Raw genomic sequence first — 26,685 nt, 5'->3', positions numbered from 1 at the left:
GCACATGTACCCCAATGTTTATAGCAGCACTTTCAACAATAGCCAAATTACAGAAAGAACCTAAATGTCCACCAACTGATGAATGGATAAAGATGTGGCTTATATATACAATGGAATACTACTTGGCAATGAGAAAGAATGAAATCTGGCCATTTGTAGCAATGTGGGTGGAACTGGAAGGTATTATGCTAAGTGAAATAAGTCAGGCAGAGGAAGACAGATATCTTATGTTTTCACTCATAGGTGGATCTTGAGAAACTTAACAGAAGACCATGGAAGAAGGGATCAGGGGAAAAAAAAGTTACAAACAGAGAGGGAGGAGGCAAACCATAAGAGACTCTTAAAAACAGAGAACAAACTGAGGGCTGATGGAAGGGTTGGGGAGAGTGGAAAATGGGTAGGGCACTGAGGAGGGCACTTTGTTAGAATGAGCACTGGGTGTTGTATATAAGCGATGAACCACAGGAATCTACCCCAAAAACCAAGAGCACACTTTACACACTGTATGTTAGCCATTTTGACAGTAAATTGTATTTTTCAAAAATAAAAATAAAATAAAATTTAAAAAATAAATAAAAAAATTAAAATTAAATTAAATTTTAAAAAGTGTCTCAAACAGCAATATCCTTTAATAAGTGAACGGTTAAATAAATTATCAACCAACAAATTGGAGTCATTGGGCACACAAAGATAGAATCGGAGCCCAGCATCCTCTCCTCACTCAGGCTGGGCCCTGCCCCACTCCATTCCTACTGATTGAGATGGGCTCAGCCAGGAGCATCCCAGCCACTTCAGTGCAGCCTACACTGCACAAGCATCTGGCTAGAATGGCAGATCCTCAATCACTTAGTGCAGGCATCCTGTGCACTCCCATCCAGGTGCAAACCTCAGAGTTCAACCTACCCACAGAGGAGAAGCTGGAAGGTCCTATTCAGGCCCAGGACTCCGATCCCCACTCTCCTACCCATGGCATTGCATGGATACCTGTGAAGACGAGCAGTGGAGACCCCATAGCCCAATGGTAAAACAGTTGAGTGAAATATGTGAGATGAAAGCCCACAAATCAAATCTTCCCCCAGAGCCTGTTATGACCCCAGAGGCACTTTCATCTGAGTTGGATGTGCCTCTGAGACAACTCACCCACTTATCTCAGATGACACTTTGAAGCCAGACTGAGGTCCCTTTCAAGCAGGTGTTTTCCAAGGAGGAAACAGGACAGTTCACAGAAAACTCTAGGGCCTGCCAGGAGTCAAACATACTCTTGAGGGGTATCTGAGGCTCTCCAGTCTTCAGGTTCTAAGCACAACAGATAGAAACCAAATGCTAAGATACTAGAGAGATCTCACCTCACCATCCTGCAAGATGACAACTCCCTCAGGATCCTGATACAAGACGGTAAGCAGCCTTCTCCCCTAAGTGAAAATGTTACAGAACTAAAGTAAGGGGGCATTGTGGGAATTGGACAACTTCTAAAAACTGGAGACCGAGCAGGTGAGCAAGGCCAGGACCATGACAAGGAAAATAAGCATCTTGCCTTGGTAGGGAACTAGGTCCTGTGAGACTCTATCACTGGGTTCATCAAGGGCCTAGTGACATTCTGTGTTTCTCACCCTTTCTTTCCCTGGGAGACTGAGGAAAGGCTCAGTTTCTCTGACTCTTCCTAAACTAAGACAAATATGTAGGCATGTGTGTAACAAAAATTCATTTTAAAGGCAATTCTAAAAGAGAAGTTCCAAAAGTAAAGCTACCAAAAGCAACATCCCTGGAATATTTTATGCTTTGTTCATCTCTATATAATTCCTTACAATCTCAAAGCTAGTGTTTTCCACATGACAAGACTCAATAAACCTGTATTGAATAGAGAAATAAATGAAGAAATGAGAAAAAGAACAAACAGGCAAATCCACTGAGAACAAAATATGTTTTGGCAAAGAGCCAAATCTGAAGAAGGTCCCAGATTTGTACCATTTAATAGGAGATGGTGAAGAAGAGAAACAGATGATGGCATGTTTCTGGTGGAAAGGCCATGATCTGAGACTCCCATATACCACACATGGAGGACGAGAGGAACCATCTCAGCCATGGCCCAAATGAGCCCAATTCTGCAGCCAATATCGTGCTGTGGACGGAAAACTTCCTAAGGACACAAGAAGGGAATCCACCAGTCTGCACCATATATGTAACTCTAACAAATATTAGGGTAAAAATTATTTTGTCAGTGAAACATAACACTTTATTCAATAACTATTATGAACAACTTTCTTAGCAGTTATTCTGAATGACAATACTTACTTGGAAATATATAGATATAGATATGTAGATATAGATAGATATATTGTTTATATATGTATGTATATATATTATATATTTGTTTTTAACAAATAGATTGTTTTCTATTCTAATAAAGAGAATATCTCATAATTTTACAGTCTCATTTCCTCTACTGCATTTATCTATAAAAGTATTTCCGGGGCGCCTGGGTGGCGCAGTCGGTTAAGCGTCCGACTTCAGCCAGGTCACGATCTCGCCGTCCGTGAGTTCGAGCCCCGCGTCGGGCTCTGGGCTGATGGCTCAGAGCCTGGAGCGTGTTTCCGATTCTGTGTCTCCCTCTCTCTCTGCCCCTCCCCCGTTCATGCTCTGTCTCTCTCTGTCCCAAAAATAAATAAACGTTGAAAAAAAAAATTAAAAAAAAAAAAAGTATTTCCAAGTTTCCTTCTTGATGGAAGATATAGTTATAAGTATTTCATTATTATTCACAAGATGAGAAATGTCTGCCAAATTTCCATATCACATATAAACTCATAGCACAAAATTTAACCTCTACTTATGTAGATATGAAAAACAGCTCTTAGACAAAATGTGACTTTAATTATCCAAAATACAAATATTTTTAAATATATACTAAGGAAAAATTTGACATTTTGTGAAATTTTTAAAATCTTTCTGAAGGTTTGCTACAAAGCTAATTCTGTTGAATATGAGCCTTTGAAAACATTAATAATTAAAATGACAACGGAATTTTAAATACTTTCACTAGGCAATAAATGTATGTAATGTTGATATTCTAAAAGTAAAAGATTAATAATGTTCTTAGTATTCAACAGCTTCATAAACATTTAATTGGTTCACTCAAAAAACATTTATTGAATGCCAATCATATTTGCCTTAGCAAAAATATTTGTCAGAAAAGTGCTGGAAATTTAAAAGTGAACAAGATAGTCAAGATCTTCCCACCACCCACATGTACTTTATACTCTAGTGGGTAGAATCAATAAACAAATAAATATAAAGGAAAATACGAATTCAGGATAAGTGTTCTGAGGAAAATAAAACTAGATGAGATGACTGTTACAGCTAGATGTTCTGGGGTGACATTAAAATGAGACCTGATCTCAGGGTCATGAGATCGAGCCCTACATTGGGCTCCATGCTGGGTGTGGAGCCTACTTAGGAATTCACTCTCTCCCTCTCCCTCACGTTCTCCCCTCTGCTTGCTCTCTCCCTCAAATAAACAAACAAACCTAGAACTGAAAAATAATAAAAATGAAATGAGACCTGAATACCAACAGAGGACAGACACTGTAGATCTAGGGGAAGAAGGTTCCTGATAGAACAAGTTCAAGGACCCCAAGGCAGGAATGAATTTGGGGTAACTGAGGAAAAGGAAAAAAACAAGTGTAATGTGAGAAAGGGTGAACACGCTTGATATGGGTTAAGTACAGTCAGATTGAGTAGACTCTGCTAAGATAAAAAGTTTGGATTATAGTCTAAGTGCAAAGGCTTTTGGTTTGGATTTACATTTAATTATAGGAAGTTTCAATGTGTATGAATGACGAGAACAGAGCAAAATGGATCCACATATATTTATCCACCAGTATCAATAATTATCATTTCATGACCAGTCTTGCTTAATTTGTATCTTTACTCATTCCGCATCTACCCCTCAGAAATCTATCATTTCATTTATACACATATTAATATATGTCACTAAAAGATAAGGACTCTGGGGCGCCTGGGTGGCGCAGTCGATTAAGCGTCCGACTTCAGCCAGGTCACGATCTCTCGGTCCGTGAGTTCGAGCCCCGCATCAGGCTCTGGGCTGATGGCTCAGAGCCTGGAGCCTGCTTCCGATTCTGTGTGTCCCTCTCTCTCTGCCCCTCCCCCGTTCATGCTCTGTCTCTCTCTGTCCCAAAAATAAATAAACGTTGAAAAAAAAAAAAAAGATAAGGACTCTTCTTACAAATATAACTTCTATCAATATTACTATAATTACATCATTATTTTCTTTTTTAACTGATTTTTATTATTTTTTTTAATGTTTTGTTTTTGAGAGAGAGAGAGAGACAGAGCATGAGCAGAGAAGGGGCAGAGAGAGCAGGAGACACAGAATCTGAATTAGGCTCCAGGCTCTGAGCTGTCAACACATAGCTGGACACAGGGATCCAACTCGTAAACTGCAAGATCATGACCTGAGCTGAAGTCAAATGCTTAACTGACTGAGCCACCCAGGTGCCCCTACATCATTATTTTCAATAATAACTTATTAAAATTACTAACTATATAGGCAGTGTCCAAATTTCCCTGTGTATCAATTTTTTCTAAAGCTCACTGGTTCAAATCAAATCCAAATAAGGTCCAGATATTGCTTTAACAAGTTTCTTGGTCTTTTAATCTATAGATGACCATTCTTTCACTTTTTTTTCCTTACAATTTACTTGATGGAAAAAAAAAAACTGGGTTACTTATTCTACAGGGTTTTCTACACTCTGGATTTCTGATGGCATCCTCATAGTGTCACTTAACATGTTCCTCTGTCTCCTGTATTTTCTATTAACTGGTAGTTAGATCTGAATGTTTAACCAGATTCAGTTTCAATTTTCTAGCAAAACTACTCTATAGTTTACGTTATTTACTCCAATCAGGAGGCATATAATATGTTCTCTCTACATGCATATAATAACAGTAATAATTATTGCCTTATATCTATTATATTACTTAATTAGGGCTTATAAAATATTGACACTACAATTGTATCATTCCTTCTTTATTTGTCAACTGAAATTCCTTAGTAAAGGAAAACTTCCTTCATGAACTATGTGCTAAATAGTGTAAGAAAAATAGGACAAGTACTTGATTCTCTTTATTTTCAAGTTTTTTAAATAATAAACTGGCTGCTTAGCATTCTGGTTATTTGTAAGCAAAGTTGTTAAAGATCATTTTGAGTACTATCAGGAGAGTAGAATGGTATGTAAGAAAGCAAGAGTGAGGGGCGCCTGGGTGGCGCAGTCGGTTAAGCGTCCGACTTCAGCCAGGTCACGATCTCGCGGTCCGTGAGTTCAAGCCCCGCGTCAGGCTCTGGGCTGATGGCTCGGAGCCTGGAGCCTGTTTCCGATTCTGTGTCTCCCTCTCTCTCTGCCCCTCCCCCGTTCATGCTCTGTCTCTCTCTGTCCCAAAAATAAATAAACGTTGAAAAAAAAAAAAAAGAGTATTCTAAATAAATGATGACAGGTTATACTAGGATGGTAGAGAAGATGAAGAGAAATAGACAAATTAAAGATATATTTGGAATAAAAACTCTAGAGGACTTGCTGATAGGTTATATATACCTGGTAAAGGAAAGAAAAAAATCAAGAATAAGTCCCAGAGTTTTGGCCTAAGCACCTTGGTTTATGAGAAACATTAAATAAAGAGTAGATTTAGGGGGGAAAAATCATCAGGTAATGACAGAGAAAATTAAATAAATATTAACAAAATCCTTATCACTGTTTTTTTTTTCTTTCTCCTGACTGAAGATAATTAAAAATTTCAGGAAACAGAAATAAAATACTCGTTATGGTATTTTTCAATAATAATGCTTTTTTTTCCTAGAATAAAAATAACACCAGATAAGATAAATTTCTACTTCTTTTCTTAGACAATTCATTTTCTCACCTTTCCTCCCATATATATTAACAAAGGATATGCTGGGTTAAAATTTTTAAGAAATATTGGGGCGCCTGGGTGGCTCAGTTGGTTGAGCATTCGACTTCGGCTCAGGTCATGGTCTCAAAGTTAGTGAGTTCGAGCCCTGCGTCGAGCTCTGTGCTGACAGCTTGGAGCCTGGAGCCTGCTTTGGATTCTGCGTCTCTCTCTCTCTCTCTCTCTCTCTCTCTCTCTCTGCACCTCCCCTGCTCGTGCTCTGTTTCTCTCTCGAAAATAAATAAACATTAAAAAAAATTTAAGAGATATTAATAAATATTATTTTAACCCAGACTGACTAGCAATCTCTCATATCAGCTAACAGATCACCAGAAATACAAGGGATACACAAACAGCCAGGATATAGAAATATAGAGAAACAGACCTCAAAAACATTAACCAATTAATTAGTATTAACCAATTAATCTTGGGGGAAGATGGGAACTCCAATTCATCTTTTAAAAGCTAATTTTCCATTCTCCCATTTCTAAGTGAGCATCAATAATTCATATTGTCTGGTTGGGTCCCTTGGGAAAATATGGAAGGCTTAAGACAGAAGTAAGAGCCTAACCACAACATAATATTAATGGTAAAAATGGTTAATATTACTTTCTGAATGACAGGATTTCTAAAGATATGTTACCTAAATTTTCATGCACAAAATGAATATCTGACTTGCCACAAATCATTTCTGCATATAAAAACTTTACAGGTACCTATTTTGATAATATATACTTACAGAATGTCTGATTAACTGGTAAGATAAATATGACAAATTAATCGCTCCACATAATGAATCATTCATGTATGTACTATACTTATGGGTAACAGCTAAACAAATGCTACTGATCTTCATTAGGTCTCATAACTATACTTATGTATAAATATAGCTACTTTAATAGTAACTGAGTTCCAGGATAGAATATACTTCTTTTAATATCAAATGATAGCTCTGGGTTACATTTCCCTACATCAACACTGCCCTTGTTAACTGGACTCTACTCAACTATTCAGAGTAAAACAGTTTTGTGTCAGGTAAAAAACAAACTACAAAGTAAGAAAATGAGATAAACACAAATATAATTCTAAAAATTACAAACACCTATCAAATATTTCAAAAATTAAATAGAGAGCTATCCTAAACCTAGAGGAAACTGTTGAAAAGCAGTCTGAGTTCATTTGCAAATACTCTTATGTCTGAAGAATTAAAAAAAAAAAAAAGATTCCTTAAGATCCCTAACATAATATATACATTAAAATATATAAAATTCTATTATCCTGTGTAGTTATAAAATATTTTGAATTCTGATAGAATTTTCTTTAAATACTACATTTTATCTTACTTTTTAAATGCTTTTCTTGACATTTATTTTAAAAGAAAGACAATTAACTGTTTTGTGCTTCTGTGTATTTTTACTGAGAATCATCATGAATGTTTTAATGCAAATCAGCTCCACCAAACATCTTCATAGATGACAAATTGTATTCTGAATATCAATTATTCAAAAATGCATAGTCAGAAGATTTCCAAACTGCTTGTTTAAACACAGAATGTACAAATACCAAATAAGATATTTATTAACATTCTCTGTAATACAAAATAGGCCCTTTATATTCATGTATATGACATAAGGCGGGCTGACTATTACTTAGCCTTAAATTCTTCTGCTAATCTACATTTTCTATCTAAAAGAGCACATTTTTTCCCTCATTTCCACTTTATTCTCACTGCCTTCCCCTACCCCTCAGTAAAATTTTCTTCCTTCTCGTTCTCCCTATCTAGATGCTACGCAATCCCCAAAATAAAGGACAGTAGTTTGTCTCTCCATCAATCTTCTAATATATTATCCTTAACCTGAATAAGGTGAGAAACAAGGTAATGGCCGAGCCTGACAATAGTAAAGCCCATATTTTCATTCCCTTAACCTTTTTCATTGCTCTTTCTTTGACCTCCTCCCAAAAATACTCTGTCTTAAACTCAACTGTAAAATTTAGTGTAATATAGTTTCTAAGGAGTTGGTTAAAACATCACCCTCAATACTTCAAATGAGTTAGAGATATGGAGACCCAGAATTTCAAGGATTATCTGCTTCTGGGGAAAATTGTTCTCACTGTTTTCAGTTGATTAGTACCATGACAACAATGTATTACCAAGAGGTATATACTTTCCAAGCAAATCAGACATTTCCATCAACAAATTAATATATTCACTCATCAGAAGTCCTTCAGAATCTTAAATTGCATAGTAAATTCAAAATTGAAACAAAAGAGCTGACTGATAGAGGATATCACCATAATCTATATTTAGAGTTACATGCTTATAAGAGTCACATAAAACATCTAACATTAATTAAAAATTAATACTTTTTTTCCCACTTTATTCAGTATATTTTCACAATAGCTTACAATTTCCAAACACAGACCTTGAATTATGTCAATTATACTTTAAAGTAACACACTCTGGGGTGCCTGGGTGGCTCAGTCTGTTAAGGTCTTACTTTGGCTCAGGTCATGACTTCACAATTCTTGAGTTGGAGCCCCATGTCAAGCTCTGCGCTGACAGCGTGGAACCTGGACCCTGCTTCGGATTCTGTGTCTCCCTCTCTCTCTGCCCCTCCCCCGTCATGCTCTGTCTCTCTCTTTCTCAAAAATAAACATAAACATTTTTTTTAAATAATAAAGTAACAAATTCTGTGGGGCACCTGGGTGGTTCCGTCAGTTGACTGGCCAGCTTTGGCTCAGGTCACGATCTCGTGGTTGGTGAATTCGAGCCCCACATCAGGCTTGCTTCTGTCAGCCTGTCAGCACAGAGCCCACTTCAGATCCTCTGTCCCCCTCTTTCTACCCCTCCCCAACTTGTACTCTTCCAAAAATAAAAAAATAAAGTCACAAATTCTATATGACCCTTATAAAGACATTACCATATCAGTAAAATATGTGCAAATTAGATTTTAAGATAAGAAGGCATTCTATTCTGTATGCAGAAATTCTCGAGAATGTAGTCTTATTAAACTTAAGCTAATGGGGGGTGCCTGGGTGGCTCAGTCGATTAAGGTCCAACTCTTGATTTCGGCTCAGATCATGATCTCACAGTTCATGAATAGAGCCCTACATCAGGCTCCATACTGACAGTGCAGAGCCTGCTTGGGATTCTCTCTCTTCCTCTCTCTGTCCCTCCCCCACTTGCACACACACACACACTTTCTCTCTAAATAAATAAACTTTTAAAAAGTTGAGATAATGACTTTTCTTACTTTTCTTTCTTATACCTTTTCCCCTTTTTAAATGTCAAAGCAATGAAAGGAGGTTATCAAACACTGTAAGGTACTGGAGAAATCATGAAAATATGAAATTATGAAAATAAAAATTGAGCTTTGAATAAGATTAGGAACAAGGAATTAAGAACTGGTGCAGATATGTAGGCCAAGTGTTGAAGGGGTAGGGGAAACTAGGAATTTTCGGGCATTCTCACTCTTGATACTCTGGACACCCTAAGGAATAGTATCACAGAGGCACTTGAGGAGTCTGGGTTCTTGCATTTGTTAACTACTGTGACACACCAAACAAGAGTTTCTACATTCAGGAAATCTTATCCTTATTTCTATATGGACTCACAAAAAAATTCTTTCCAAGTTCCTTGAGGTGTTTTCTCTCTAAAATTTATAAGCCCAAGCAAAACAAAGCCTTTGGATTAGAAAAGATTAGAAAAAAGCAGCACTGTGGGTGCCTGGCTGGCTCAGTCAGTGGAGCATGTGACTCTTGATCTCAGGAATGTGGGCTCAAACCCCACATTGGGCATAGAGATTACTTAAAATCTTAAAAAAAGTAAAAAAAAAAAAAAAAAAAAAAAAAAGAGCAGCATTAAGAGCCCAGATGAGAATGAGTACCATAGATACAAAATGGCAGCAATCTGGACAACATGTTTTTTCCTTCAGGTATATTCAGAAACCTGACCATGGAAATGAAGAAAGTGAACTGCAATTCTGATGCAGGGATGGACAACTGAAAGACAAGGAGAAAATCATCTAAAGGGTGACAACAAACTTCAGGTCAGCAAAGAAGGAACTGACGAACTCAGAGAAAGTAAAGATGTCAAAATTTAAAGGTCTTCATGAGATTCAACTGAGAGCAAGGTCCATTAAGTAAGTAAGGGAGTAAGAAAGCTGGAAGGGTAAACTCAAAGTAAAGCACTGAAATATAATATTTAAAGGTAGGAAAGTTCTAATGGTAACAAAAGACTATAGGGAAGGACTGCTGAAAGAGAATGGAGTCAAAATAAAATTTATAGAAGTTGAAATGAAAGAATTAAAAGAGATGACCCAGGATGATGGCATAAGTCAATGTGGAAAGATTATAAGCCAAATGCCAAAGCTCTTGATCAGTATGAGGACTCTGGTCTAAATCTTTGGTGGTAGTTACCATGTGGTCCAATGATATCATCTAGGAACTTGTTAAGAATGCAGAATATAAGGTAACATCCAAGACCTACTGAATCAGTTTTAATAAAAACTCCAGGTGATTTATAGACAGTCAAGTTTGAGATCTTCACAGATCTTAATAAATATATAGCTAACAGATAATAGGAAAGACACAGGTAGGAAGTGGATGATCCCATGGCATGATCTTTGAAAGAGAAGTGGGATTTCTTTATTCAATGGTTAAAGAACATTGGTTTCATAATGCCAGTAGAGAATTAGGCAAATCCTAACAATATTCCTGGAGTTTGAGAATTCAGAGTAAATAAGGATCCCACGTCTATTTTTTTAATATTTTGATATGGTTTTCTCATCCCCTTTCTCTACATTTCTCCAGACTTATCTTTTGTCTTGTGCTTGGTGTTTGTTGTTTGTTTTCATGCTTTTATTTTGGTTGCCTCCAATTTCTTTTGTATAAATATGGCATATTTTAGAAACCAATTCAAAAAAGTATCCACATACACATATACACACACTCTTGTGCATCCCTTTCCCTAAACTAATTTACTAACTTATTATTTTCAAAAACTATGTATGTCTATCCAATCTTGTTAACTTATCAGCTCCATAGAAATATTCTTTGCCTAACCTCCAAATTTTTGAAAATGAACATAAATGACCACATATTATATAAGAGAATAGTCCTCTACTTTCTTCCTGAAATTTTACTTTATGAGACCAAGAATGGATATCTACACAACAAAACACAATTCTGAAGAATATCTATTCATAAATCACTACAAAAAAATCCAAAGAGAGAAACTGGAAAGCTCAATTCAATTTGAGACATTTCTTCACACAGGAAATAAAATACCATACTCCTAACCAACTAATCAACTAACAAATGGTTTAAGTAGTACCAAAAATATTAAAATTTGAAGGTAATTTCTCTCCTCAGACATTAGGTAACACACTCTTGCCTTGGACTGTCCAGATTATCATTACCTTCTTGGCAGAAAGAAAATACATAGAGAGATATTTAAATCTATTCCTCAATGTACCTGGGAGCATACCAAATAACATAATATAAAGTAAAAAACAGGACAGGGAATACAAGGAACTGCTGAGGGCCCATCCCAATCATCTGAATCTGAGAATCAAACTCACAAAATTTAGTCTATAAGAAAGCAAAGCTCACATGACAAAATCATTTATCACACCTCTATAAGGTTATAGCATCTGATGAAAAAAACTGTAACTGGTCATCTCTTAGCTCTCTAAATAATTTGATTTTCAATTTAATTTTTTCCTGAGTAACAGCTTCCAACGCTTTTGTGATATACACAGCCTGTAGGTAAAACAAATCACAGTAATGTATGTGAAACTAACCATATCAAATACCTTGTCCAGAATATGTGAGTTATGACATAAGTAGTGACAGTTACTTTTAAAGTTGGTATTGAAAATATAAAAGCACTCAAAATCTCAAGTGCTGTATTTAAATATAAAGGTAATCATGCAAAATGATAGGCCAGCAGTGAACCCTAACTTTTATTTAAGTAAAAAGTGAGAAAAATGAAAATGAAAAATGACCAATTTCAAAGAAAAAATAAATAAATGAAACAAAAAAGTCAGAAATGGAAGGTTATGGGTTAAAACTGCACATACTCTTTTCTAGAAAGAAAAAAGAAGTAATTTAACTATTAAGTTCAACTAGCATGACCAGAAAATTTTAATTAATATAGTCCTCAACATATCCTAATAAAAAGATATAAAAGTAGGATGCTCATGGAGATTACTGTCAAATATTAGGGTAGTGATAACACATATGGTCACCTGATTTACAACTGAGGTGCCACTATAATTAAGTATTGGAACAACTAGATATTCATATGAAAATATAATTAACCTTTACCCTTATTTCACACCATTTTAAACATTAATTTGAGAGGAATCATAGGCCTAAATGTGAAAGCTGAAATCAAGCTTCTAGAAGAAAATACAGGGGAATATTTTTGTGAGTAGGCTAGGAAAGCTTTTTTTTTTTTTTTTTTTCAACGTTTATTTATTTTTGGGACAGAGAGAGACAGAGCATGAACAGGGGAGGGGCAGAGAGAGAGGGAGACACAGAATCGGAAACAGGCTCCAGGCTCCGAGCCATCAGCCCAGAGCCTGACGCGGGGCTCGAACTCACGGACCGCGAGATCGTGACCTGGCTGAAGTCGGACGCTTAACCGACTGCGCCACCCAGGCGCCCCTTTCTTTTTTTTTTTTTTTTTTTAAGATTTCTTAAATAATGCACATAAATCTACATGAAAAAATTGATAAACTAAACTTTATCAAAACATTTTATATCAAAAGTCACCAATAAAAAAGTAAAGATACAAGCCACAGATTGAGAAGATAATTGCAATACATCTGAAAAGGGATCATGCAAAACATATAATGAATTCCTATAAATAAGAAAAAAAAATTTTTTAAAGACAGAAAACACGAATAGACACTTCATAAAAAAAGAGATCCAAAGAGCCAATAAGCATTATTCAATGGGAAAATTAGTATTAAAACCACAGTGAGATACCACAACATACCCAGCAGAAGTGCAAAGACAGAGTAGTATTAATACAGCTCCCCTATATTAATGGTTGGAGATTAAGTTGGAACAACCACTCTATAAAACTCCTTGGCAGAAAAAAACTAAAATTTAACATACATTCACTCCAAAATCCAGCAATCTCACTTCTAGAAATATACCAAAACTGAAATAATGCATCTGTATGCCATAAAGCATGCACAAGACTGTTTATAGCAGCATTACTCAAAATAGCCCCAAAGTATAAACATCCCAAACAGCAAAGAGAAAGGACATGTTTGGAATACTATATAGCAACAAAAAAGAACAAAGAAACCAAGGGACAGAAATGGCAACAATGGAGGTCCTGGACTTCCCACCTCCCATAGACACACCAAGTGTATAGCAACACACAAAGCAATCTTAAGTGAAATCCAGAAAGCAGCTGGGCGATTCCTGTACATCAGGTGAATGAGAAATACCTACACAGCAAAAGGTAAAAAAGGCTGAGATACACTCTCACCATAAACTCTACCTATACCCCCCACCCAACAACACAGTGCCATGCAACTAAGAAAGAACTCCCAACTCCCAACTTCTCCCTGAAGAGCTAAGTGGACTTCACATCTAGCACCCAAGCTTTTGCAGTTGCTACTTAAGAATTGGGCCCCTAGACTGCCTGACTCTGATAACCAGTGGAACTTGAATTCACGTGTCACACAGGGCCATAACAAAGAACCAGTCCAGTTCTTACGGGCAGGCACATGAGCACTGGCAGCAGCTTTCCCCCACTCCTGCCCCCAGGAGCGGTGTGGAGGGAAGAGGCAAAAACACCCATCTCCCCATCTTTCACTGGAAAGGCTCTGGCTGCATACTTTATAAGTTGCTGCCTCGGGTCCAGCTACTAATTAGCACAGATCTAGGGGCTGGCTGAGATCTTACTCAGAAAGAGAGAGAGCCAATGCGTACTTACCCTGACTTTTCCCTCTGCCTCAATTAACAGTAAAATCAAGTTGCCAGCACCTCTCTGGAAGGAGCTTCTAAAGATGCCCCAGCTTTTATGGCTGCCACGTAAGGGAGAGGATCTCAAACTACCTACTTCTGATAGCTAACAAGGCTTGCATTTCACAACTCTCACAGGGGTGCTCCTTATAGTGAATAAACAGTCTCAACAGGTTCAGAATTACCCCCACCATACTGTACAGCTATATGCACAGATGCAACAAGGAGGGATGAAGCAGAAATGTCCATCTCTCAGCTTCTCCTTGGAAGGGGTTTAACTACATGCTTTCCCAGCTATTGCCTGAAGGTCTTGCTTCTAATCAGCCTCCATTCAGTACTGAGTGTGATCCTCCCCTGGGGGAGGGTCTTGGCACAACCTGAACAATTGGGAACCACTAAAAACAAAAATGGCGGTTTGGACAGTCACAAACATTTGAAATGAAACCAGGAGTTTAGGCCAGGGCTTACTGACAAGGTTCATCACCTACACAAGACCAATCTGTCAAAACTGGAAGATATGGCCATTTTATCTCATGTGCAGAAACCAACAAAAAGAGTCAAAGAAAATGAAAAATGGGAATAACTTCCAAACAAAAAAACAAGACAAATCTCCAGAAAATGATCATAAAAAAACAAAGAAAAGTGATTCACCCAAAGATAATTAAAAAGAATGACCATAAAAATGCTCACAATGGTCAGGAGAGCAATGCATGAAAATACAAAGAATTTTATTTATTTAACATAATTTGTTGTCAAATTGGCTTCCATACAACATGCAGTGCTAATCCCAACAAGTGCCCTCCTCAATGCCCATCACCCATCACCCACTTTCCCCTCTCCCCCACCCCCATCAACCCTCAGTTTGTTCTCTGTATTTTTTTTTTAATTTTTTTTCAACGTTTATTTATTTTTGGGACAGAGAGAGACAGAGCATGAACGGGGGAGGGGCAGAGAGAGAGGGAGACACAGAATCGGAAACAGGCTCCAGGCTCCGAGCCATCAGCCCAGAGCCTGACGCGGGGCTCGAACTCACGGACCGCGAGATCGTGACCTGGCTGAAGTCGGACGCTTAACCGACTGTGCCACCCAGGCGCCCCTGTTCTCTGTATTTAAGAGTCTCTTATGCTTTGCCTCCTTCCCTCTCTGTTTGTAACTTTTTCCACCTTCCCCTCCCCCATGGTATTCTGTTAACATTCTCAAGATCCACATATCACTGAAAACATAAGATATCTTTCTCTGACTTATTTCACTTAGCGTAATACCCTCCAGTTCCATGCACGTTGCTGCAAATGGCATGATTTCACTGTTTCTCATTGCCAAGTAGAATTCTACTGTATATATATAAACCACATCTTCTTTATCCATTCATCAGTTGATGGATATTTAGGCTCTTTCCATAATTTGGCTATTGTTGAAAGTGCTGCTATAAACATTGGGGTACATGTGCCCCTATGAATCAGCACTCCTGTATCTTTGGATAAATTCCTAGCAGTGCTATTGCTGGGTCATAGGGTAGATCTATTTTTAATTCTTTGAGGAGCCTCCACACTGTTTTCCAGAGCGGCTGCATCAGTTTGCAATCCCACCAACAGAGCAAGAGGGTTCCCATTTCTCCACATTCTTGCCAGCATCTATAGTCTCCTGATTTGTTCATTTTAGCCACTCTGACCAGAGTGAGGTGGTATCTCAGTGTGGTTTTGATTTGTATTTCCCTGATGAGGAGTGACATTGAGCATCTTTTCATGTTTCTGTTGGCCATCTGGATGTCTTCTTTGGAAAAGTGTCTATTCATGTCTTCTGCCCATTTCTTCACTGGATTCTTTGCTTTTCGGGTGTGGAGTTTGGTGAGTTCTTCACAGATTTTGGATACTAGCCCTTTATCCAGTATGTCATTTGCAAATATCTTTTCCCATTCTGTTGACTGCCTTTTAGTTTTGTTGATTGTTTCCTTTGCAGTGCAGAAGCTTTTTATCTTGATGAGGTCCCAATAGTTCATTTTTGCTTCTAATTCCCTTGCCTTTGGAGATGTGTCAAGTAAGAAATTGCTGCGGCTGAGGTCAGAGAGGTTGTTTTCTGTTTCTCCCCTAGGGTTTTGATGGTTTCCTGTCTCACATTCAGGTCCTTCATCCATTTTGAGTTTATTTTTGTGAATGGTGTAAGAAAGTGGTCTAGTTTCATTCTTCTGCATGTTGCCGTCCAGTTTTCCCAGCACCATTTGTTAAAGAGACTGTCTTTTTTCCACTGGATACTGTTTCCTGCTTTGTCAAAGATTAGTTGGCCATACATTTGTGGGTCCAATTCTGGAGTCTCTATTCTATTCCATTGGTCTCTGTGTCTGTTTTTGTGCCAATACCATACCGTTTTGATGATTACAGCTTTGTAGTACAAGCTAAAGTCTGGGATTGTGATACCTCCCATTTTGGTTTTCTTCCTCAGTATCTCTTTGGCTATTTGGGGTCTTTCGTGGTTCCATACAAATTTTAGGATTGCTTGTTCTAGCTCTGCGAAGAAAGCAATTTTGATTGGGATTGCATTGAACGTGTAGATTGCTTTGGGTAGTACTGACATTTTAACAGTATTTATTCTTCCAATCCATGAGCATGGAATGTTTTTCCATTTCTTTGTGTCTTCTTCAATTTCCTTCATAAGCTTCCTATAGTTTTCAGCATACAGATCTTTTACATCTTTGGTTAGGTTTATTCCTAGGTATTTTATGGTTCTTGGTTTATTCCTTGGCATTTTATGGGATCAATTTCTTGACTTCTCTTTCTGTTGATTCATTATTGGTGTATAGAAATGCAACTGATATCTATATATTAATTTTGTACCCTATGACTTGTTGAATTCATGTATCAGTTCTAGCAGACCTTTGGTGGAGTCTTTTGGGGTTTTCCATGTAGAATATCATGTCATTTGAGAAAAGTGAAAGTTTGACTTCTTCTTTGCCAATTTTGATGCCTTTGATTTCATTTTGTTGTCTGATTGCCAATGCTAGAATTTCCAACACTATGTTAAACAAGAGCAGTGAGAGTGGACATCCCTGTTGTGTTCCTCATATTAGGCAGAAAGCTCTCAGTTTTTCCCCATTGAGGATGATATCAACTGTGGGCTTTTCAGAAATGGCTTTTATGATGTTTAAGTATGTTTCTTCTCTCCCAACATTCTTGAGGGTTTTTATTAAGAAAGGATGGGTGTGTATTTTGTCAAATGCTTTTACTGCACCAATTGACAGGATCATATGGTTCTTTTCTTTTATTAATGTGATGTATCACATTGATTGATTTGCAAATATTGAGCCAGCCCTGCAGCCAGGAATGAATCCCACTAGATCATGGTGAATAATTCTTTTTACATGCTGTTGAATTCGATTTGCTAGGATCTTGTTGAGAACTTTTGCATCCATATTCATCAGGTATATTGGCCTGCAGTTCCCTTTTTTGTTGGATCTCTGTCTGGTTTGGGAATCAAAGTAATACTGGCTTCATAGAATGAGTCTGGAAGTTTTCCTTCCATTTCTATTTTTTGGAACAGCTTGAGAAGGATAGATACTAACTCTGCTTTAATAGTCTGGTAGAATTCCCCAGGAAAGCCATCTGGTCCTGGACTCTTCTTTGTTGGGAGATTTTTGATAACCAATTCAATTTCTTCACTAGTATGGGTCTGTTCAAATTTTCTATTTCTTCCTTTTGAGTTTTAGTAGTGTCGGTGTTTAGGAATTCGTCCATTCTCCAAGTTGTCCAGTGTTGGCATATAATTTTTCACAGTATTCCCTGATAATTGCTTGTATTTCTGAGGGGTTGGTTGTAATAAATCCATTTTCATTCATGATTTTATCTATTTGGGTCCTCTCTCATTTCTTTTTGAGAAGTCTGGCTAGAGGTTTATCAATTTTGTTTATTTTTTTCAAAAAACCAACTCAGTTTCATTGATCTGTTCTACTGTTTTGTTTTTTTTGTTTTGTTCGGGTTTTTGTTTTTTATTTTGTCTTTGGATTCTATATTGTTTATTTCTTCTCTGATCTTTATTATTTCTCTTCTTCTGCTGGGCTTGGGGTGTCTTTGCTGTTCTGCTTCTAGTTCCTTTAGGTGTGCTGTTAAATTTTGTATTTGGGATTTTTCTTATTTCTTGAGATAGGCCTGGACTGCAATGTATTTTCCTCTTAGGACTGCCTTTGCTGCATCCCAAAGGGTTTGGATTGTTGTGTTTTTATTTTCATTTGTTTCCATATATTTTTTAATTTCTTCTCTAATTGTCTGGTGGACCCATTCATTCTTTAGTAGGATATTCTTTAACCTCCATGTTTTTATAGGTTTTCCAGACTTTTTACTGTGGTTGACTTCAATTTTCAGAGCATTGTGATCTGAAAGTGTGCATGGGATGATCTCAATTCTTTTATATTTATTGAGGGTTGTTTTGTGACCCAGTATGTGATCTATCTATGAGAATGTTCCATGTGCACTTGAGAAGAAAGTATATTCTGCTGCTTTAGGAGGTAGAGTTCTAAATATATCTGTCAAGTCCATCTGGTCCAGTGTCATTCAGGGCCACTGTTTCTTTATTGATTTTCTGTCTAGATGATCTATCCACTGTTGTAAGTAGAGTATTAAAGTCCCCTGCATTTACCACATTCTTACCAATAAGATTGCTTATGTTTGTGATTGTTTTACATATTTGGGGGCTCCCGAATTCGGTGCATAGAAATTTATAATTGTTAGCTCTTCCTGATGGATAGACCCTATAATTATTATTTAATGCCCTTCTTCATCTCTTGTTACAGCCTTTAATTTAAAGTCTACGTTGTCTGATAGAAGCATGGCTACTCTAGCTTTCTTTTGACTTCAAACAGCATGTTAGATAGTTCTCTATCCCCTCACTTTCAATCTGAAGATGTCCTCAGATCTAAACTGAGTCTCTTGTAGACAGCAAATAGATGGGTCTTGTTTTTTTTTTATCCATTCTGATACCCTATGTCTTTTGGTTGGAACATTTAGTCCATTTACATTCAGTGTTATTGAAAGATATGGGTTTAGAGTCACTGTGATGTCTGTAGGTTTCATGCTTGTAGTGATGTCTCTGATACTTTGTGGTCCTTGCAACATTTCACTCACAAAGTCCCCCTTAGCATCTCTTGCAGGGCTGATTTAGTGGTGATGAATTCCTTCAGTTTTTGTTTGTTTGGGAAAACCTTAATCTCTCCTTCTATTCTGAATGACAGACTTGTTGGATAAAGGATTCTGGGCTGCATATTTTTTTTGTTCATCACATTGAAGATTTCCTGCCATTCCTTTCTGGCCTGCCAAGTTTCAGTATATGGGTCTGCTACTACTACCATGTGTCTATCTTTGTAAGTTAGGGCTTGTTTATCCCTAGGTGCTTTCAGAATTCTCTCTTTATTCTTGTAATGCAGTTTCACTATAATATGTCATGCAGAAGATCGATTCTGGTTACATCTGAAGGGAGTTCTCTGTGCCTCTTGGATTTCAATGTCTGTTTCCTTCCCCAGATCAGGGAAGTTCTCAGCTATGATTGGTTCAAGTACATCTTCAGCCCTTTTCTCTCTCTTCTTCTTCTGGAACTCCTATGATATGGATATTGTTCTGTTTCATTGAGTCACTTAGTTCTCTAATTCTCCCCTTGTGATCCTGGATTTTTTTATCTTTTTCTCAGCTTCCTCTTTTTTCTTAATTTTATCTTCTAATTCACCTATTCTCCCCTCTGCCTCTTCAATCCGCACTGTGGCCGCCTCCATTTTATTTTGCATCTCATTTTTAGCATTTTTTAATTCATCATGACTATTTTTTAGTTCCCTCATCTCTACAGCAGTAGATTCTCTGCTGTCTTCTATGCTCTTTTCAAGCCCAGCAATTAACCTTATGACTATTATTCTAAATTCTTGTTCAGTTATATTGCTTATATCTGTTTTGATCAATTCTTTTCTGTCACTTCTTCCTGGAATTTCTATTGAGGAGAATTCTTTCATTTCATCATTTTGGCTAGTTTTCTGTCCCTTATGAGTCTTAAAAGCTCATTATGTGCCCCGCGCCTGCAAGCACTGCTATATTAAAGAGGGGTCATACACTGTCTAGGGCCTGGACCTTTACGAGGTGTTTTTTGGAGAATGTTACTTGCTCTGTTGTTGTGACTCGGGTTATTTTATTTCCTTACTCGTAGGGATGTTTTGGACCGCCTATCAGGTGTGCTTTGACTGGTTCCTTGAAGTATCCCTGGAAAGGAAAGCAAACAAACAAACAAACAGGAAATAAAAGCATGCAAATACACAAGCAAATCAAACAAATATACAAAAACAAACAAAAACAATCCAAAAACAAAACCCCAGAAACACCAGCTACAAGTAAAGAATAACGTGGAGGCGGTGCTGATGGAAGAGCTCATACAAAGAGAGAAATGACAGGGGCAGGGAAAAAGAAAAAATAAACATTGACCGGGCAGAGAGACTAAATGGCTTAATCCAAAGAGAGAGAAAGGAAAATAAAGAAGGAGGCAGGGAAAAAGAAACAAAGATAAAGTTACCCAGAGAGAGAAGCTATATGCTTTGATTAATCCAGAGAGAGAGAGAAAGGAAAGAAGGAGGTGTAGAACATGTATCAAAAGAATGGATTAAATATGTCTGCTTAAACAAACCAACAACCAGAGTAACCAGCCTAGAGGAGGGAAGAGATAAGAAGGATAAAAGGAAGGAAGAATATATCTAAATAATAAGAATTGTCCGAGAATTAATCCAGGCAATGTGGCAGCAATGATCTGGAGGAGGGGGCCGTCTGTTCCTCAGCGTCTATCCTGCTCAAGTACACCGTTACCCAGTTTGGTGTAGGCGGTCCCACCTCCTCTGTGGACCCCATGGACCAATCCCTGAGGCCCCGCCTTGGTGGTGGTGGGGAGAAAAATGGCAAGCCCCAGTCTCTTCTCCATGACCTGGTGTCCCAAATAACTCCATTCAAGCTGTCCTCACTGTGCCACAGGCACAGACAAGGCAGTCTGTCTCACTCCAATAACTCCCCAGCCCCTGCACTTGGCTGGGATTCAAACTCCCACTCAGTGCGGGACTGGGGAAGCACCTCTCCATGCCGCCTGATGTGTGGTCCCAGCAGGTTTTGTCCTATCCCGCAGCACTTCAGGGAGAGGACTGCTTTCTCCTACTGCGGACTGCACCCCTGACCTAGCCACCCAGCTGGAGGGTGGCTAGCTACCCCGCCCCCACCCTAGGTGCACGAACCAGGAAGCCAGCCCCAGTCCAGAAAAAGCCCCACAGTTAGAGATGGGATCCCTCTCTGTCCTGGTTGGAGGTTTTTCTCTTGTCCAGATTCAGTCCTATGCTTCCCCAGCCTCTCTTTCCCTTCCCTTTGTCTCTCTGCAGAAGGGGATCCCTCCACTCGGTGCCTATGTGGCCCACTTTATTTCCCCCAGTTCGCAACCACCCACCTATGGCCCATCAGGTTGTCCGGGTGTCTCTCTGGTAGACCAGTTTTTTTTTTCTCCCAGACTCTTGCGTTCAAAGTCCTTTGGCTTCAACCCTTCTTTATTTGAGAGACGCAGGAAGTACGGATCCCCCTACTTCTCCACCAGGTTGGGCCCTCCTCAAGAATTTTAAAAAAGAGATAGAAAATATCAAAAAGTACTAAACACAAGTCACAGACCTGTACGATACAATAACTGAACTAAAAAATACGTGGTTTCAACAGAAGACTAAATCAAATTTGAAGACAGGACAGTAGAATTCATTCAATCAGAGGAGCAAAAAGAAAAAAATAATGAAAAAATAAAGACAGGTTAAGTGACTTACAAGACACCATAAAATGGCCGATATATGCATTATAGGGATTCCAGGAAAAGAGAGAGAATGAGGCAGAAAGCTTATTCAAAGAAATAATGGCTGAAACTTCCCTAACCTGGAAAAATAGACATTCAGATCCAGGAACCTCAAAGAGTACCAAATAAGAATCCAAAGAGATTCTTACTTGGTAAGAATATACTACCTAAGAGCAGTAGAATACACTTTTTACTCTAGACTACATGGAACATTCTCCAGGACAAATCCTATGTTAGAGCACCAAACAAGTCTTCATAAACTTACAAAGACTGACATCATATCAAGTATCTTTTCCAATCCCTATGGAATGAAACTACAAATCAGTTATAAAAGGAAAACTGGAAAATTCACAAATACATGGAAAATAAACAATGTGCTACTGAACCAATGGGTCAAAGAAATTAAAAGGGAACATAAAAATGTTTTGAAAAAAAAGAAAATGAAAATGGAAACAAACATACCAAAACTGACGGGCTCAGGAAAAGCAGTTCTAAGAGAGAAATTTATAGTAATAAAAGATTAAATTAAGAAAAAAGAAAGTTTTCAAACAACCTAACTATACATCTCAAGAAATTATAAAAAGAAGGAAAATCAAAGCCCGAAGATACTAGAAAGAAATAACAAGTATCAGAGCAGAAATAAATGAAATAGAGACTATAAAGACAAGAGAAAAGATTAATGAAACTAGGAGCTAGTTGTTTGAACAGATAAATAGAACTGGCTAAGAAAAAAAGAAAGGACCCAAACAAAATCAGAAATGAAGGAGACATTACAACTGATAACACAAATATAATAAGGATTGTAAGAAACTACCATGAATAATTATATACCAATTAGATAAACTAGAAGAAATGAATAAATTCTTAGAAACATACCAAGATTGAATCATGAAGAAAAGAAAAATCTGAGCAGACCAATTACTAATAAGAAGATTGAATCAGTAATCAAACCTCTCCCAACAAAGAAAAGTCCAGGACTAGATGGCTTCACTGGTGATGTCTACCAACATTTAACAAAGTTATTACCAATACTTCTCAAACTCCTCCAAAAAATAAAAGATGAGGAAATAATTCCAAAATTATCTAAACTTATCATGATACCAAAACCAGACAAAGACAAGACAAAAAAAGAAAATTAAAGGCAAATATCCCTGATGAATGTAGATGCAAAACAAAATATTAGCAAACTAAATTCAACAGTATATTAAAAGTATCATACACAATGATCAAGTGAGATTTACTCTTAGGATGCAAGAATGATTCAAGATGCAAACCAATTAATTTGATACACCACATTAATAAAATGAAGGATGAAAATCATGATCATCTTAAGAGATGCAAAAAAAAAAAAAAAGGATTTAACAAATGTCAACGTCAATTCATAGTAAAAATTTTCCATGAACAAGATATAGAAGAAACATACCAGAACATAATATAGACCACAGCATATAAGCCCACAGGTAACATTATACTCAACAGCAAAAAGTTGAAACTTTTCCACTAAGATAAGGAATGAGGCAAAAATGCCCATTCCTGTCATTTTTATTCAATATAGTACTGGAAGACCTAGAAAGAGCAATTAGACAAGAAAAAAAAAAAAAGGCATCCAATTTGGTAAGGAAGAAGTAAAACTGTCTTTTTGCAGATGACATGATGTCACATATAGAAAACCCTGAAGACTCCACCAAAAACTGTAAGAACCAATATATGAATTCAATAAAGTTACAGAATACAAAAAAATCAGTTGTGTATCTACACATGAACAACAAACTATTAGAAAGAAACATTAAGAAAACAGTTCCCTTTACAACAGCACCAAAAACTAAGAACAATAAAATACTCAGGAATAAATTTAACCAAGTAGGTAAAGAATTGCATAATAAAAACTTTAAGATTTTTTTCATGTTTTTAATTTTTTTATTATCGAAGTATAATTCACATACAATGTTATATTCGTTTTAGGTGTACAACATATTGATTCAATAATTCTATACCTTACTCAATGCTCACTGCAATTAATTCTATATCTTACTCAATGCTCACTGCAATTATTTGTAGTCACCGTACATTATTACAATACTATTGACTATATTCCCTATGCTATACATTTCATCCTCAAGACTTTTAAATTTATTTTATAACTGGAAGTTTGTACCTATTAATCCCCTTTATTTATTTTGCCTATCCTCCTACCCATCTCTCCTCTGACAACCACCAGTTTGTTCTCTGTATTTATGAGTGTTTGGTTGTTTGTGTGTTGTTTTTTAGATTTTAGATTTAAGTCAAATTATATGGTATCTGTCATTCTCTGCCTGACTTATTTCACTTAGAATAATACCCTCTAAGTCCATCCATGTTTGTCATAATTAGCAAGATTTCATGCCATACTGCTCATATTTGCTCAAGATATTGCTTTCATATCCTGGCTATTGTAAATAATGCTACACTAAACATGAATATGCATGTATCTTTCAAATTAATGTTTTATTTTCTTTGGATAAATACCCCATAGTGGAATCACTGAATACTATGGCATTTCTATTTTTCATTTTTGAGGAAATTCATACTGTTTTCTACAATGGATCACCAATTTATATTCCCACCAACAGTGAAAAAGCATTCCCTTTTCTCCACATCGTTGCCAACACTTGTTATTTCTCGTTTGTTTTTTGTTTCTGTGTGTGTGTGGTTTGTTTTGTTTTGTTTTTTCTTTTAATTTTTTTTAAACGTTTATTTATTTTTGAGACAGAGAGAGACAGAGCATGAACAGGGGAGGGACAGGGAGAGAGGGAGACAGAATCTGAAACAGGCTCCAGGCTCTGAGCTGTCAGCACAGAGCCTGACGCGGGGCTTGAACTCACGGCCGTGAGATCATGACCTGAGCCGAAGTCGGATGCTTAACCGACCAAGCCACCCAGGCGCCCCTGTTTTGTTTTTTCTAAGAGAGAAAACACAAGTAGGGGAGAAAGAGAGAGAAGGGGAAGAGAATCTCAAGCAGGTTCCATACCGAGCATGGAGCCCAACTCGGGACTCCCATCTCACAAGCCTGAGATCATGACCTGAGCTGAAATCAAGAGGTGGACACTTAACCAACTGAGCCACCCAGACACCCCTGTACACTTTAAATATATACAATTCTATTTGTCATTTAATGAAAAATGAACATACATGTATGTATGTAGAAATAAATATCAATCAGTCAATCATATACTAGTTACCTCGGAAGTAAGCACTGACTGGGAAGGCACAAGAGGGAATGCCCTGGATATTAAAAGTGTTCTAGATCTTGATTTCGGTAGCAGTTATGCAGGTGTGTATAATACATAAAGACCAGTGCAACTTACACACTCCACTATTAAATAGTTTTAAAATGATAATTTTAAAGTTAGTTTGGTGGAAAAGGGCAAAAACAAGTGTTAAAAAAATCCGAAGGGAAGCACCTGGGTGGCTCAGTTAATTCAGCATCTGACCTCGGCTCAGGTCATGATCTCATAGTTCATGGGTTCGAGCCCCATGTTGGGCTCTGTGCCAAGAGCTTAGAGTCTGGAGCCTGCCAAGGATTCTGTATCTCCCTCTCTCTCTGCTCTTCCCCTACTCACACTCTGCCTCTCTCTCTCAAAAATAAAATAAATATTAAAAAAAAATTTTTTAATCTGAAGGGAAAAGCAACATCACAAACAGCTGCCACTTTTCAGAAGGAATATAGCTTTGTACATGCATATATATATTTAAAAACCTTCCTGCAATACACAGAAAATATTTTTCATATAAATACTTATAAATGGGGAAGGTAAACAAAAACAATGAATTTGTAACAATGGGGAAAAGCTGGGAAGATTTGAGTTATATATACTCACTCTGAAATATACAGCTATTGTAATGGTGCTACCATTTATTATTGAGAGGAGGTTTTATGTGCCACTACAGTGGTTTGTAGAGCAGGCTTCAGATATTCATCACACAAGTGAAATATAAATAAGTGATGTTCTTTGTCTGACTGTCCAAGATTATGAATGTGTATCTACCCTGATTTTTAAAATCAGAAAAGCAGTTATGCTTCTCAGTTAAAAGAATTAGTAAGAGACATCTAAATGACAGTCACAGAATAGAGAGGTACTGTTCTCCCAGAGTCTTCTGCTATTTGAACCATATATTCAAATGTTTTTAGTCCCTGGGTCAGATACCAGTTGTGAAAACAAACAAAGTAGAAGTGACAGTACATAATCCATAATATCCCTATGGCTTGAAATAGCGGCCTTTGCCTAATATATATTCATTTGCATGGAAAGCTACTAGCTCTACAAAAATAACAAAATGACACAAAGAAATTGACCTGAGTAGTAGTTTTAAACCAGGTACAATTTTGACCTCATCCCCGCTGCAAGACATTGGTAATGTCTAGAGAAAATTTTAATTATCACAAATGGGGCTGCTATGGACATTTCATGGATGTTAAGTCAGATATTCTACTAAATATCTTCCAGTACCCAAGATGGCACCCTTCTCCTCCCAACAAAAAATTATCCAGTCTAAAATGTCAATAGTGAAGTTGAGAAACTTGAACCAAGTGTTGGCTGGCAGAGACCATAAAATTTTATGTCATCAGATCATCCCTGACTTGTCTTCTTGACTATAATCTGGAAGTCAATGGCCAGATCTAGAGAGACAAAACAGCATTCACAGAAGATGGGAAGCTACCAGAAACCCTGAGTATGTAGAAAACCATTATCTGGAACCTTATCTGTGACTGAGGTACACAATATTTCCTGCTGCAACATTTCATATCCCTTATTATAAAAAATATGCAATATCTATTTAAAATGTGGTAGCTAAGGCAATAGCCAGAGGAATATTATAGTATATTTATGATTCATAATGAGATTCAACAAAAAATCAACTAAAAATTTAGAA

The 26,685-nt window shown here is 37.2% G+C and overlaps 1 protein-coding gene and 2 pseudogenes across 4 annotated transcripts in view; 2 read left to right on the top strand and 1 right to left on the bottom strand.

The window, feature by feature from the left end:
* Nucleotides 1-26,685, bottom strand: part of NUBPL (nucleotide binding protein like) — a 222,916-nt gene that overhangs the window by 60,540 nt on the left and 135,691 nt on the right. The window contains exon 1 of one of the 4 annotated variants that reach the window (XM_045450639.1): nucleotides 904-1,010. The exons of the other annotated variants lie outside the window; for them this stretch is intronic. The gene's annotated coding sequence lies outside the window, so the exon portion shown is untranslated. Of the gene's footprint in view, nucleotides 1-903; nucleotides 1,011-26,685 lie in introns of those variants that run through there. 4 annotated transcript variants of the gene reach the window in all.
* Nucleotides 762-1,550, top strand: LOC123583524 (annotated as a pseudogene).
* The window catches only part of LOC123582275, a 32,391-nt pseudogene continuing 7,759 nt past the window's right edge, over nucleotides 2,054-26,685 (top strand).

This window comes from Leopardus geoffroyi, chromosome B3 (assembly GCF_018350155.1).
Source record: "Leopardus geoffroyi isolate Oge1 chromosome B3, O.geoffroyi_Oge1_pat1.0, whole genome shotgun sequence".
In the NCBI taxonomy this organism is placed as follows: Eukaryota; Metazoa; Chordata; class Mammalia; order Carnivora; family Felidae; genus Leopardus; species Leopardus geoffroyi.
Note: the sequence above shows the minus strand (reverse complement) of the source record. Positions and strands in the feature narration are given on the sequence as shown.